Source organism: Natrix helvetica, assembly GCF_964273705.1.
Source record: "Natrix helvetica genome assembly, chromosome: 5".
Classification (NCBI taxonomy): Eukaryota; Metazoa; Chordata; class Lepidosauria; order Squamata; family Natricidae; genus Natrix; species Natrix helvetica.
The window spans coordinates 103,683,563-103,700,020 of NC_138551.1; positions in this window are offsets into that span (position 1 = coordinate 103,683,563).

Here is a 16,458-nt window from a genome sequence, read left to right on the forward strand (position 1 = left end):
CACCCACCCAGTCACATGACCATCTAGCCACACCCCGACAGCCAATCATTAGGCAGATCCTATTAGTGGTCCGCAGGATTTAAAATTATGAATTTAGTGGTCCCTGAGATTTGAAAGGTTGGGGAACCCTGCTGGTTTATATACTCCCTTTTCCCAGTTCCTACCTTATTGGAAGCAGCACCAAGATTTACCCTTGAGCATCAGGTGAGAGCAGCATTTTTCAACTGGGCATCCTTTGGGTCTGTTGGGACTCAAGCCATTACAGGTAGTCCTCGATTTACAACCACAACTGAACCCAACATTTCTGTTGCTAAGCGAGATGGTTGTTAAGTGAATTTTGCCCCATTTCATAACCTTCCTTGCAGTTCTCAAAGTGAATCATTGCAGTTGTTAAGTTAGTAGCACAGTTGTTAAATGAATCTGGCTTCCCCATTGACCTTGCTTGTCAGATAGCTGCAAAAGGTGTTCACATAACACTGGGACACTGCAACGGTCAATTAATATACCCCCGTTGCCAAGTACCAAATTTTGATCAGGTGATCATGGGGAAGCTGCAACAGTTGTAACTGTAAAAAACTGTCATAAGTCACTTTTATTGGTGCCATTGTAACTTCGAATGGTCACTAAGTGAGCTGTTGTAAGTTGAAGACTACCTGTACAACTTAGAATAATAAATTAGAATTTATTAAATGTCTATGCCCCCCAGAGTCACCTTGCAGAATGTGATGGCGAGTATATAAATTTAATAAAATAAACAACTTTCCCACCTGCAGTTGTGGCTCACCAGCAGCCAGTGGAATGGCAGCAGACTTGGACAGTGAGGAGGTTGGGGAGGAACATGGGCCAGTCCTGGAGTCTGGGGAAGGCTCTGATGACGAGAGGCAGACGAACAGCTGGAGCCTGTTTCCAGTGTGTGTATGCACAGAGTTGCCAGACGAAGGGGACAGCTAAAGAAAAGGGATAGACTTGGGAGTAAGGCCACAGGTGGACGATGAATGGTCCCTCCCAGAGGAAATAAAAGAGGAGCAAAAGGGGAGTGGAGTTTGCAGGAGACCATTAGTTCGCTTCATTGGTTCGTGACTGTCCAAGATTCCTTGCCAAGTTTTGCAGATATCAGCCTGGCAGCTCTCCAAGCCAGATAAGGTCTGTGACCGTAAATCCTCCCTTGAAAGACTTTGTTGGATGTGAATGAGCAGAATTCACAGCAAATTAATAAAAGGGTTTTTTGTTGCTTCATGCTCTTGGGAAGCCTCAGTCAGAACACCACCTGTATGACCTGAGTGCTCAGTCTGAATGCATCTGGAGCATCTGGAGCTGGGCAACAATGGGAGGAAGGCACCAAGTTGGAAACCCTAAACAGTATCCTGGCCAAACCATGTTTAATGGCCCTCATCTTTTCATCCCCTTTGCTTGCTAATAAGCGTATTTGTACAGACAGTGGTAGAGAACCTCTGTTTCCCCTTTTCTTGCCTTGTCCTTTGCTGCAGCACAAAATCGGCCACAAAGCAAGCATCTCTGCATGAATGAAAGGTCATTCCAGGACTTGAGTCTGTATGAGTCACTCTGGAAGGTTTTTGGGCCCCCTTGGGCCCCTTTCAACTGCGATTAAAAATTAACAGTCTTGAGGGTATAATGTTTCAGGGCTGCTAAAGCTCTCTCATTCACAGAGGTTTTGACAGCAGATACTAGGCCTCTGAGATTAGCAAATGTACCAGTGCGCCAGTGGTGGGTTTTGGATCCCGGTGCAACCGGTACAATGCAATGGGGCCGGGCGTCCATCACATGAACGCGTGCAGCGCGTGCATGTGTACTTACCACACACGATGCTCTGCGATGCCTCCATGATGCTCCAGCTGCTTGGAGGAGCGTTGCGCCGGCACTGTATGCTCCATGCGTGGAAGCCCCAAAAACCTCAAATATCGGTAAGGAGCACAGGTGGGTGAGCCCTCTGGAGCACCATACCAGAATGGTACCTGATGCTTCCAGCAGGCACCGGTACACCCGTACTTGGGCGTACCGGTCAGAACCCACCACTGCAGTGCACCTTTGCTGAATATTGGGCAGTCTGGCTGGGGAAGTGGGGTGCATTTGGTACAGTGCAGTCTACAAATAACCGTGCCCTTTGAAATCATTCTGTCTATCGTGATACCCTTCTCTTCAAGGTAGCTTGGTCTCTTCCCTGTTTTGGGGTCCTGCTTAGTTCTGAATGAAGGGCTGCTGCTGATCCCACCTTCTGCAAATATGTCCAATGCAGAAAGGTACCAGATTTTTCAGACTATAAGATGCACTGTGGTATAAGATGCACCATGATTTTGAAGAGGTAAATTTTTAAAAAAGGTTTTGCATTCTGCAGGCCTCCCAAACCCTCTGCATGCCTAGTTTTTTGCAAAAAAAAAAGTGGGGGGGGGGCATGCAGAGCTTTGGGAGGCTCTTAGAGTGCTCCTGGGGGCTGGGGGGGGGGCGCAAATGAACAAAAAATGTGTTATTTTTTGCAAAAAAAAGGACATGCAGAGGCATTGGGAGGCTCGTAGAGTGCTCATGGAGGCGGGGGGGGGGGGGGAACAGCCCGGTTTCTGCTTTTTTTTGGCCTCCCCAGCGCTCAAGAGACCCTTGCAAGCCTCCCAAACCCTCTGCACATCCATTTTTGCAAAGGAGGCGGAGTTTTGGTAGGCCAAAAATGCTGCCTTTAGTGTATAAGACACACCCAATTTTACACCCTCTTTTTTGAGGGAGAAAGGTGCATCTTATACTCTGAAAAATATGGTATATATGGAAGTAGCAGCTTAAAACCGAGATTGAAGAGCTATAAGCATTGTTTTATTCAGATGGAAAAGTTGAGGACAGGGGCACATGAAGGGGTATATTTCTGTATCTTTGGCACAGTGGTGGTAAGCACAGCACAAAACATGGTGGGCTGTCTCTAGACAGCCACTAGACAACATTTCTAGGGCTCGCTGCCTTAGAAGGGTGAGGAAAATCCTCAGGGAAGACTCACACTCTGGTCAGCCCTTCTTTATTCTCCTACCATCTGTTCTGTTCTGCTCTGCTTTGCTCTATTCTATTCCTTATTCTGTACTGTTCTGCTCTATTCTATTCTATTCCTTATTCTATTCTGTTCTATTCTTTTTCTTATTCTGTTCTGTTCTGTTCTGCTCTATTCTACTCTATTCTTTTCCTTATTCTCTTCTGCTCTTCTCTCCTCTATTCTATTCTATTCTATTCTATTCTATTATATAGAGATATAAAAGCATAGGCAGCTGCACAAACAGGCTGAAGAGCAGTTTTTATCTGTGGGCTGTCAGACTCCTGAATGAAAAATAACCCTACACCTACACAGTATGATTGACTTGCAGGGCCAATGCAATGTACTATAAGTTCACATGGTGCAATAGGACTGGGTGTTTGTCAGTAGGATTCACTGAGCTAGGGATTTTTTGTCTTTCACTGTGAATTGTATTGGGTTGGGGATGGGGGTCTGCACGAAGGGAGGCTCAGCCAATCTCATGGTACATATGTTGTACTCTGACAATAAAGGTTTGAATTGGGCAAATTGACATAGGGACGGTGGACAGCTTTGTGACAGATGCTTAAGTTTGCTTTCTTCAATGTGTTGGTGGCTTCAGAGGGTATTTCCAATTCTAAGATTTGAAGTTCTAAGTTCTAATCTCTTATGTATGCATTCACAAGTGCATATATTACAGAAGCATGACAAAGCATGGGGACGAATATTCAGTTCAAAGGACTGGAAATATGTCTGGGGACTGCTTAGAAGTATATCGAGAAGGATGTGGCACGTTGCCACATTTAATATGTAAAGACACAAATTTGTCTGAAGGACAAATTTGTATCTTCAGTGTTCCATCAAAAGCAAGTCCTAAAAATGGCCACTTTGGATATACAGGAAGGATATCATTCCTTAACACCCTATTATACCCTTTTTAGTCTCTACTCCTTCTTTTAGATTCTTTAGAGTCTCTGTTTTTATGTATATACTTTTAGTTTTTAATTCATATATCTAGATTTTTGTTTCATCCTTAACGTACAGTATATTTTATGGTTTTTTTTAATGATTGTTTCCCACCTTTTCAATGCTGGTTGATAAGTGTAATAAAAAAAATGATGTAAAAGAGTGGCAAAGGATGGCAGAGATATTATTTGTGCAGTTCATTTTGTGTCATATTACAAATGCTATATTCTCTCTCTCTTTTTTCCATCCCAATGTCCCCATTTTTCCATCAGCTAAAAGATAAAACATTTTCTCTTTCTCCAAAAAAAGCATGTAAGAAGCTTCTAATCAAACTAATTTTAGCTAGTATATAGATAAATAGAAACAACATTTATTTTTATCTTTTTGATTTAATTTTTTAACCGCATGACAATGTAGAAGTTGTATAAACAGCAGTGTTAATTAAGTTAACAAAAATGTCAAGGTATCACTGAGAACTTGTGGGTTTGCATTGCTTCTTTGAAAATATAAAACCAAAAAGTAACAAAAAAGACAAGCCAATATTTTTAAACCTACATCTAATCTGTGGAATCATCTTCTCCAAGGGCTGATAGTTTTCAAGGACTTACTCTGTTCCAGGTCATTGGATCTGTTGTGGTTATTTTAAGATTTTTTCACCTAATTTATTTTCAATATATTAAAGCAATACAATTACTATCAACAAAAAATATTTCTTCGGAAAGTATTACGTGTTATTTTGTGTTACATGTGGGCTTTTGAGCTATATATGAATAATTTTAAATAAAAATATATTGCACATTGCTTACATCTCTTTGCTTTGTAGTCTCCCTGATAAAGGGTTTTTTGAAAGTGGTTTGGTTGTTATGCTTTCGGTGTTTCCTTTTCCTTTTCTCTTTCCCTTCCTTTCCTTTCCTTTCCTTCCGTTCCTTTCTCTTTCCATTTCCCTTCTTCTTTTCCTTTTTCAAAAATCAGCATTTGCCAAATAATGTTTGGCTTACTATTTGCAAGGAAAGCTCAGGTTGTGTTCCTCATGAGTGAAAGAAGTAAGCTTTTGTGTTACATGTTGGGTTTTGAGTTATACATGAATAATTTTAAATAAAAATATATTGCACATCGCTTACATCTCTTTGCTTTGTAGTCCCCCTGATAAATGATTTTTTGAAAGTGGTTTGGTTGGTATGTTTTTGGTTCTGCAGTTAGAATTGTATTTGCACAACAATGGAAAAGTGAAGAGATCCCTAGCAGAGGAAAATGTAATAAAAAAAAATTACAGCATGCAGAAATGGGTAGATTAAACTGAAAATTAAGGAAAAGGAAGAAACTGAATACATGGAACTTATTTTATCAATGGCTAGCCAATAAAAACAGAAGTTAGAAATATGGAAATATAAGAGAAGGATTAATTTTGTAAAGAAGGTTTATTAAAATGGATAAGCTATTATTATTGTTGTTGATGCTGCTGTTGTTATTTACTAAATTCATTAAACATGAAACTCAAGTCAACTGAACATTTAAAAATGTGTCACAAATACCATTGTCTGGTGCTAATGGTTGATATGGGTTGCTGCTAGGTTTCTGTCATTTGGCCAGGACAAAGCTCAACACCTCATCCAGATAGAGAAGGCAATTGAATCCTCCAGTTGGAAAAAAATTTCCAAGACAAGAAAGATGGCCAGTGACTGCACATGTAAAGAGTTGCTTATACGCTCATTGCTGAGTCTGGAAGGCTTACTGAGCAGAAGATCAAGTGTGGGCTCCTTCACTCTACTCACTGATGATGTCATTTAGTTGGGTCATGAAATGTCTGGAAGAAAACAGCCAAGCTCAGATACCCTACTATTTCTCTTCTATTGAAGATCAAATCTGAAATTGCTGCTGCCAGCTTGTTTTAACCTTCTTGGTAGGCTATTTTACTTTGAATGTTACTTTGAGTTGGACTATTGAGCTTTCCAAAAAAATCTTTTTTTATTGTCAACCTTATCTCTGGGTGCAGAGGTACCTGAGCACAGGATGGATCTCTCATTTTCATTGGTGACCTCATGATTTCTCCATAGAATGGCTGTTGGCTCACGCCAGATCACCTATGGCAAAATTCAGAAATGCTGCCTTTGCTATGGATTCCCTCGTTGCGACTTCTGGCAGAGATCCCCTTTTCATTTATCTTCCGACTGTAATGACAATTTAATAAGGCATGCCTCTTATTTGCATGACATAAAAAGAATAATACAATATACAATAAAACATGCAATAAACTACAACAATAAAACAGCACATGACAAAGAGTATAAACACACCCCTATTGGGCTCGGATGATTAAATTGAACTCTCTATAAAATCAGGCTCCATCATTAATGCTCAAGCTGTGCTCTCCACCCACATTGGCTTCCAAACTCTCTCCACAGTTTCCATTGTTTTTTAATTGTTTTGTAATTATTAAGATTACATTTTACCCTTTACATTGGGATACGTCCAGCTATGATAAAGAGGGAAAAACGGATGTGGTTTCTATTATGATTGTTCTGGATCCAGGCAGGTAGTCTACTCATTTCCCCGAGATTCTGGAGTAAAAATTATTTGTGTTGTAGAAGAAAGCCAGGATAAGTTTATGTAGGAAAATGCCAGTCTGTTTATGTTTATATCTGTTTCTATATCATATCTATCATCTATCATATCCATCATCTGTCATGCCTATCTATCATCTCCATCTATCTATCATGTATCATCTGTCTGTCTATCTAGCTACTATCTATTCATTCTTCTGTTACGTTTCAGAATGAAATGGAATGGAATAGAATAGAACTGAATTCTTTATTAGCCAAGTCATCTATCCATTCTTCCATTATGTTTCTGAATAGAGTAGAAATAGAATAGGGAGTGGAATAAGAATAGAGAGTGGAATAAGAACTGTATAATGTAGTGTAGTGTAGTGTGCAGTGCAGTGCAGAGCAGAATTCTTTATTGACCATGTGTGATTGGACACACAAGGAATTTGTCTTCGGTGCATAAGCTCTTATTGTACATAAAAGCTATAAGTGATAAATCACAATCATAGTCATCATAAAAATACATTCATCATAAATCATGATACAATACTTAGTGATAGAATCAACATAAATTGTAATAGGAAGCTAAATAAAACAATATCAATCGTAAAGATACAAGCAACAAAACTATAGTCATAAGTAGAAAATGAGATAGGTAATAGGAAAGATGAGAAGAATACTATTAATGTTTCCTTTTAGAATAGAGGAAACGAGGTGATGACTTTTCCATGAGAATGTGCTCAGAAATTCACGATCAGCTGAGAACCAGCAGTCCTTGGACCAGAGTTTGCCATAAACATTCAAAAACTGCTCTGCCTCAAGCCATCAAGACCCACTCGCAGGGCCTTCCAAAGAAGGAAAAAAAGTTACGGGCCTGAGCCATCATGGCCATATGAGGAATTTGCAGGTTTGAAGTGGCAGTAGGTGATCAGCTGTTTGATGCAGCACTGTTTTATTTTGCAATAAAGATTCTTATCTCGCTGAGCCATTTCTGCAAAACATCTGCCAAGCATTGGACAACTGTGAAGCCATAAGAAAGAAGTTCACCCTTGAATGCCGAGGGTTGGTTAGAGGGAATCTGACAGCCTGCAAGAAAAGGAACATACATTCACAGTAGATTAGAAGCGAATAGCAGTTGATTCCCAATGGCTGAGAAATTAAAAAGCAAACCTTACATATGGTAGAGATGCTGAAAGGTCTCTACAAGCTGATGAGGTAAGAGAATCAACTCACCTGGATAGGCCATGAAATGCAAAAATATCTCTGGACCTTTGAAAGCTCTGCCTGCTTGAGAGAAACCTTCTATGGATGTGAGGTGTATTTTTTGTACTTTTTGTACTTTGCATACATGGGATTTATAAACCATAGTGCCACTTCTTTTCCATCATATCACACTGTGAAATCTGCCATCACGGTCTTAATTGATGGATCTTGGAGTTCTAGTGGACAACCATTTAAATATGAACCAGCCGTGTGCAGCAGCTGCCAAAAAAGCCAACACAGTTCTAGGCTGCATAAACAGAGGGATAGAATCAAGATCACGTGAAGTGTTAATACCACTTTATAATGCCTTGGTAAGGCCACACTTGGAATACTGCATTCAGTTTTGGTCGCCACGATGTAGAAAAGATGTGGAGACTCTAGAAAGAGTGCAGAGAAGAGCAACAAAGATGATTAGGGGACTGGAGGCTAAAACATATTAAGAATGGTTGCAGGAACTGGGTATGTCTAGTTTAATGAAAAGAAGGACTAGGGGAGGCATGATAGCAGTGTTTCAATATCTCAGGGATTGCCAGAAAGAAGATGGAGTCAAGCTATTTTCCAAAGCACCTGAGGGTAGAACAAGAAGCAATGGGTGAAAACTAATCAAGGAGAGAAGCAACCTAGAACTAAGGAGAAATTTCCTGATAGTTAGAACAATTAATCAGTGGAACAACTTGCCTCCAGAAATTGTGAAAGCTTCAACCCTGGAAGTTTTTAAGAAGATGTTGGATAACTATTTGTCTGAAGTGGTGTAGGGTTTCCTGCCTAAGCAAGTGTTTGGACTAGAAGACCTCCAAGGTCCCTTCCAACTCTCTTGTTCTATTCTATTCTGTTCTGTTCTGTTCTGTAAAAAAAGTGGCAAGGAATCTCAGGGCCACAGATCACATTGGTCTACTCTACACCAACAACTTCTCTGGACCAACTTCCCTTTGGTAGACTTGGGCATTGCTCTCCAAAAATGCTCCGTTCAGGTAGCAAAGAATGCTATGCTTTAGTTAAACTTCATTTCACCCATTGCTATGCATTATTCAAATCAACATTATTTACAAAATGGACCACTTGAAAGGTTTTTTTTTTTTTGTAATTCTTCAGTCTTTTGAAAGACCAGGATATGACAAGCTTCATAACAATTGTACTAGCCTGTCGTGGGTGGACTAGTAAAATCTTTTGAAGGAGAAATTGGTGCAGCCTTTGAGGTTACCTTGATGTTCTGCATTGCTTGTTAAACTGGTTTCTGCCACGCCTTGATTTAATTATATCTTGGTTGTTCATAGCAGCAGTGTTGCTGAATCAGAACTTCCTATATTCCCTTTTAATTTGCTTTGGGGCAGAGATCTTTCCATCAAACAACTCCTTAACTCCTTCAAACAATTCCTTCAACAACTTCCATCAAACAATTCCTTCACTTTGACTTTGTGGGGACCTTTTTCTTCCTAAATGTCTTCTTAAATACCTGCCTGAAACAACAGAGAACAGATTTGGGAAGGGACACAATGATGGGGGAAAAAAGCGTTCACCAGAGAATTCAGTGGGCTAGCAAATGATCTGATAAATCTCTAATGTGTCATATTCAGTGGCTGGCTTGTCATTCTGAAGGACAAGGAAGATCTTTTGAAACATCTAAAGTTCTCCAGTTGGTCTCCAACCCAGTTTGCAGTCCTTTCAAATATGTATTCCTCCCAGTCTGAAAGAAATGATTTTGATATCATGGAGATAAATGATGTCATGGAGATAAAAAAAATCTTAAGACTCCCTAGAGATTTCTTGACTTTTTGGCAACCAGTTCTTTGCATCCTGTCAATGTTATCATAGAGACACGGTGGCTCAGTAACTAAGACGCTGAACTTGTCAATCAGAAAGGTTGGCAGTTCGGTGGTTCGAATCCCTAGCACCATGTAACAGAGTGAGCTCCCGTTACTTGTCCCAGCTTCTGCCAACCTAGCAGTTCGAAAGCACGTAAAAAATGCAAGTAGAAAAATAGGAACCATCTTTGGTGGGAAGGGAACAGCATTCCGTGCACCTTCAGCATTTAGTCATGCCAGCCACATGACCACGGAGACGTCTTTGGACAGTGCTGGCTCCTCGGCTTTGAAATGGAGATGAGCACCGCCCCCTAGAGTCGGAAGCGACTAGCTCATACGTATGTGTGAGGGGAACTTTTACCATTTAATGTTATCATTCTCCATACTCAAGAAGCTCAAATTTAAGGGATTTGTGTCCTGCTCACATATATGAAACTATATGGGAGAACAAGGGTTTCATTTAAATTTTCCCTATATATAAAGAAGAATCTAGATCAGTGGTGGGCTGCAAATATTTTTACTACTGGTTTGGGCATGCTCATATGCTCGCTTGCATGCGCACAACGCTTCTGCGCATGCGCAGAAGTGTCCAGGCGGGTGGGAGTGCCGAACTGGGAGAGTGCAGTACCTGGATGAAGCTGTCTACCTGGATCCATTTCAGTCGGGTTTCAGGCCCGGGTACAGCACGGAGATGGCATTGGTCGCGTTGGTCGATGATCTCTGGCGGGCCTGGGACAGGGGCTGTTCCTCTGTCCTGGTCCTATTAGACCTCTTGGCGGCTTTCGATACCATCGACCATGGTATCCTACTGCGACGACTCGGGGGGTTGGGAGTGGGGGCACCGTTTTACGGTGGTTCTCCTCCTACCTGTTGGATCGGTCGCAGTTTGTGTTGACTGGAGGGCAGAAATCGACCCCCAGGCGCGTCACTTGTGGGGTGCCCAGGGGTCGGTTCTCTCACCCCTCCTGTTCAACATATACATGAAACTGCTGGGCGAGGTCATCCGTGGTTTTGGGGTACGGTATCATCAATATGCTAATGATACCCAACTTTTCATCTCTACCCCAAACCACCCAAACGATGCCCTCGACGTGATGTCCCGATGCCTGGAGGCTGTGCAGATCTGGATGGGGAGGAACAGACTCAAGCTCAATCCCTCCAAGACTGAGTGGCTGTGGTTCCTGTCATCCCGATTTGTACATCTTGTTCCATCTTTGACGATAGGGGGAGAAATTTTAGCCCCCTCAGAGAAGGCTCGCAATCTGGGAGTCCTCCTGGATACGCGGCTTAGTTTAGAAGAACACCTGACGGCTGTGACCAGGGGGGCCTTTTACCAGGTTCTCCTGGTATGCCAGTTGCGCCCCTTCCTGGATCGGGATGCTCTGTGCACAGTCACTCATGCCCTCGTCCTTTCTCGCCTGGACTACTGCAATGCTCTCCACATGGGGCTGCCCTTGAAGAGCACCCGGAGGCTTCAGCTGGTCCAGAATGCGGCCGCGCGGGTTGTCATGGGGGTACCTAGGTACTCCCATGTCACACCCCTTTTAGACGGCCTGCACTGATTGCTGGTTGTTTTCCGGGTGCGATTCAAGGTATTAATTATGACCTTTAAAGCGCTCCATGGCTTAGGCCCAGGGTACCTGCAAGACCACCTACTGCCACCAGTAGCCTCCCACCGTCCAGTACGATCCCACAGAGTTGGCCTCCTCAGGGTGCCGTAGGCCAAGCAGTGTCGGCTGGTGACCCCCAGGGGGAGAGCCTTCTCTGTGGGAGCGCCTTCCCTCTGGAATGAGCTGCGCCCGGAGCTCCGCATAATCCCTGACCTCCGGTCCTTCCGACGCACCCTAAAAAGTTGGCTTTTCCAGCAAGCCGGCCTGGCCTGTTAATGTTAATTTTAATGTTAATTTATTTTAAATGTATTGTTTCTTTTAAAAAAAATCGGTTTGGTCTTTTTGGAAATGGGTTTAATCTTTTTTTTAACTTTTGTGATGTGTGTTTTTAATGTTGTATGCTGCCCTGAGTCCTTTTGGAGAAGGGCGGCATATAAATCCAAATAAACCTAAACCTAAACCTAAACTCACCACTGATCTAGATATACCGCTGAGAGGGAAGCCATTTAATACAAACGAATACCACTAAATGATTCGCCTTTCTTTACTTTCTGTTGCTTTATAGTTAAAAATAATTTTCTGTTCATGTTACAATTTCAATTTATTCAACCATGTCTCCACTCTCTTTGTGCACGTGTGTATATGAATACAGTCATGTTCTGTCATGGATTGTGAAGTCTTCTTCTAACATGGATCATTAGTGGAAAGTCCATTTTATTTATTTAGTTAGTTAGTTAGATTGTTAAACATGCACGAGATAACAGGTATGTATAAACATGGACATGAACGCAGGAAATGGGGATGAATAAATGGGGACAGTAGGACAGGGATGCTGGTGCGCTTATGCACGCCCCCCTTATAGACCTCTTAGGAAAAGGATGAGGTCCACACTAGACAGTTTAAGGTTAAAATTATGGGGGTTTGAAGATGTAACAAAAGAGTCAGGTAGAGTATCCCAGGCATTGACCACTCTGTTGCTGAAGTTGTATTTTGTGCCATCGAGTTTCGAGCGGTTTACCTTGAGTTTGTATTATTGCGGTTGAAGCTGAAGTAGTTATTGACATGTTGGATGTTGTAGCAGACAACATCAGGTCAGACCTTAGTCGACATAGTTCTAGGATGTCCAAGCCCAAAATTTCAAGCATAAGGGATTCTATTGTGAGCAGAGGAGTGGAGTGCTATTTTCCTGAAATACCTCTGGATCCGCTTGATTGTATTAATGTCCGATATGCAGTGTGGGTTCCAGATAGACAAGCTGTATTTGAGAATTGGTCTAGCAAAAGTTTTGTATGCCCTAGTTATCAATACAATGTCACCGGAGAAGAAGCTTCGCGAAATTAGGTTAACAACTCTTAATGCCTTTTTGGCAATGCTGTTAGCCCCCCTGCAGGGTAGAGCAGAGGAATTTGGGGAATATCTGCAGGACAAAATCACTCAAATCCAGAGTGAATGGGTCCCCCTCAGTGGTCTAGAGGGGACGTCGGAGGCGAGTCTTGAGGGACCACTCTGGGAGGAGTTTGACTCTGTTGCTGCCGATGATATGGACAGGTTGCGTGGGCGACTGCGAGCCACTACATGTTTACTGGACCCGTGTCCCTCCTGGCTTATACTGGGAGGTCACACGAGGCTGGCTCCTGGGACTAGTGAACGCTTCACTGAGTGAGGGGGCCTTGCCGGCCGCCTTGAAAGAGGTGGTGGTGAGGCCCTTACTCAAGAAGCCTTCTCTGGACCCAGCCGAGTTAGCTAATTACCGTCCTGTCTCCAACCTTCTCTTTTTAGCGAAGGTTGTAGAGAGTGTGGTGGCACAACAGTTCCCACGTCACCTGGAGGAAACTGACTATCTAGACCCGCGCCAGTCCGGTTTCCGGCCCGGTCACAGCACGGAGATGGCCTTGGTCGCGTTGGTGGATGATCTCTGGAGGGCCAGGGATGGGGGTTGTTCCTCCATCCTGGTCCTATTAGACCTCTCAGTGGCTTTTGATACCATCGACCATGGTATACTACTGCGCTGTCTGGAGGGGCTGGGGGTGAGGGGCACCGTTTTGCGGTGGTTCTCCTCCTACCTCTCCGACTGGACGCAATGCGTGTTGGCAGGGGAGCAGAGGTCGACCCTGAGGCCGCTCACCTGTGGGGTGCCGCAGGGGTCTGTCCTCTCGCCTCTCCTGTTCAACACGTATATGAAGCCACTGGGCGACATCATTCATGGTTTTGGGGTCGAGTACCATCTGTACGCTGATGATACTCAGTTGTACATCTCCACCCCGAACCACCCCAACGAGGCCGTCGAAGTGATGTCCCGGTGCTTGGAGGCCGTACGGGTCTGGATGGGAAGCAACAGAACCAAACTCAACCCCTCCAAGACGGAGTGGCTGTGGTTACCGGCGCCCCGGTTCAACCAGTGGGCTCCATCGCTGGCCATTGGGGGCGAGCAACTGGCCCCCGTGGAGCGGGCGCGCAATTTGAGCGTCCTCCTAGATGCCCGGCTGTCGATGGATGACCATGTGGCAGTCGTGGCGAGGGGGGCGTTCCACCAGGTTCGCCTGGTGCGCCAATTGCATCCCCTATTGGACCGGGACGCCCTTCGCACAGTCACTCATGCACTGGTGATGTCCCGTCTGGACTACTGCAATGCTCTCTACATGGGGCTCCCCTTGAGATGCACCCGAAGACTGCAGCTGGTCCAGAATGCGGCCGCGCGGGCAATCACGGGGAGTATTAGGTACTCCCATATAACAGCTCTCCTGCGCGAGCTGCACTGGCTACCTGTGGTTTTTCGGGTGCGTTTCAAGGTGTTGACTATCATCTTTAAAGCGCTCCATGGCATAGGGCCTAGTTACCTGCGGGATCGCATCCTACCCCATACATCCCTACGACCAATTCGCTCTCACAGAGAGGGACTCCTCTGGGTGCCGTCCACTAAGCAATGCCAGCGGATGGCGCCCAGGAGTAGGGCCTTCTCTGTGATGGGCCCAACCCTCTGGAATGACCTCCCCTCCGATATTAGAATCACCACTGACCTCCGCTTCTTCCGCAAGAAACTCAAGACCCACCTGTTCCAATTAGCTGGCCTGGCCCAATCATAGTTTTAATCTTCAACCCTCCTGGCCGGTATTTTAAATTCCTGGGGTAGATTTTTAAGTTGTTTTAATTTTTATTACTATTGTACAGATTTTTATTTAATTTGTTTTTACGGGGTTCTGATGTCTTTCTATGTATATGGTATTTTAACCTTTGTCTGTACACCGCCCCGAGTCCCTTCAGGGAGAGGGAGCGGTTTATAAATTTAATAAATAAATAATAAATAAATAAATAATAAATAAATAAATAAATAAATAAATAAATAAATAAATAAATAAATAAATAAATAAATAAATAAATAAATAAATAAATAAATAAATAAATAAATAAATAATAATACAGTGAGCTCTGGGGCTTAGCTCATTTGAGATGAGTACTCCAAGGTCCTTGACAGAGTGAGGGTCATCTATGAGGTCATATCTGCCCAGCTTGTATTTGGTGTTCTGATTTTTGTTGCCAATTTCTTGCCAATTGGCAAAAATGCAAATCCATTTGCAGAGAAAGAAAATCCTTCTTTGAAAGGAGTTAACTGAGTGGAAATAAGTCGATTACATTTTCAATCCTATTATTTGATCAGGATGGTGAAAAATATTACTCCTGTAAACTTGAATAATCATCTTTTTATGATTGAAGCAATGGTCTATTTTTAGATTAAATTCTTTGATGACAAAACAATGAAGACATTGTTTTCAAGCAAAAGTATTGAAGGTGTAAGCTTTACAGGCATGATTAACTGTGGATGAAGAAACTTCTAGATCAGGGATGTCAAACTCAAGGCCCAGGGGCCACATCCAACCCATGGGATGCTTAGATCTGGACCGCGGGGCCGCCCTGAAAACAGCGGACTGCCCCTCAGTTCTTCTGCCAGCAAAAAATGGAGCTCAGGGAGGCTGTATAAGGCCTGCCCGGGCTCCATTTTTGGCTGCAATGGCCTCCTGTAGTCCTTTGCCAGTGAAAATGGAGGCCTCGGGATCCTGCACCAGTGGTGGGTTTCAATTTATTTTACTACCAATTCACTCGTATGCACATGCATGGTTCTGTGACACCTCTGTTCATGCACAGAAGCTTCTGTGCATGCGCAGAAGCGCCCGGGTGGGTGGGCGGAGCCTCCTGCCGCCGCCACTACTGGTTTGCCTGATCTCGGGCAAACTGGCAGAAACTCACATTTGGGCTGCACGCTCTGTTTTTGCCAGCAGAGAGCTGCAGGAGGCCATTGCGGTCGAAAATGGAATCTTGACGAGTGACATCAAGCTGGCCACGCCCCCTGGCCATGCACACCCCCCCGGAGATCAGACACAACCCTGATGTGGACCTCAATGAAAATGAGTTTGACACCCCCATTCTAGAAAAATAGGTGGTAATAAAGATTTTGAGGGGAAAAAATCAGGACACCTTGCTTTAAATTTAAGGCATTTGCTTTGCATTTTTAAAAATTTGTTGGAGTTTTACTGGTATATTGACTTTGCCCATTATTAGATATCATGTTACGATAATGGTATACCAACACTTTGGTATATTTTAATGCAATTTCGGTATAATAGCAGTCTTCAAAGAAAGATACAGAGATAACCTCCTCGATTGAAAGAAATGTTAAGGTTAAATGTTGTTTTAAACTTGTATTGTACACTAGTCATCAGGTGTACTGTTGAGAGATGCAGGCATCACCTTGGTTCTTAATGTTTAAGCTTTTTATTCTAATTTTATTTTCATTTTTTAGCACTTTTTAATTTTTATTATATTGGAAGCTACCCAGAGTTGCTGTTTCAGTGAGAAGGGCTGCCTAGACATTTAATAAATACAAATAAAATGAATATCATTAAAATTAATGAAGTAAAATTAATTTTCCACGCACCTATTGGATGTTTCTTATTATTTTAAAATGGAGGCTAAAACGATATGTGAGAGGCTGAAATCTGGTGTTAGTAGAATGGTGATGCTGGAGGAAGCAACGTGGGAGGATAGGTGGTGTGTTTGTGTGGCTCTTGGGGAAAATAACACTTGTTTACAAGCCCAAACAATTGTGTTTCTTTGCTCTCTCATATTCAGCTTGTAGATTAGTAAATGAGTTGATGTTTCGGAGCTCTTTACAAGAATCAGTGAAACAGCCTGCCTCTGGAAGTTGTGGGTGCTCCATCACTGGCGGGTTTCAAGAAGAGATTGGACCGCCGTTTGTCTAGATCAGTGTTTCTCAAACT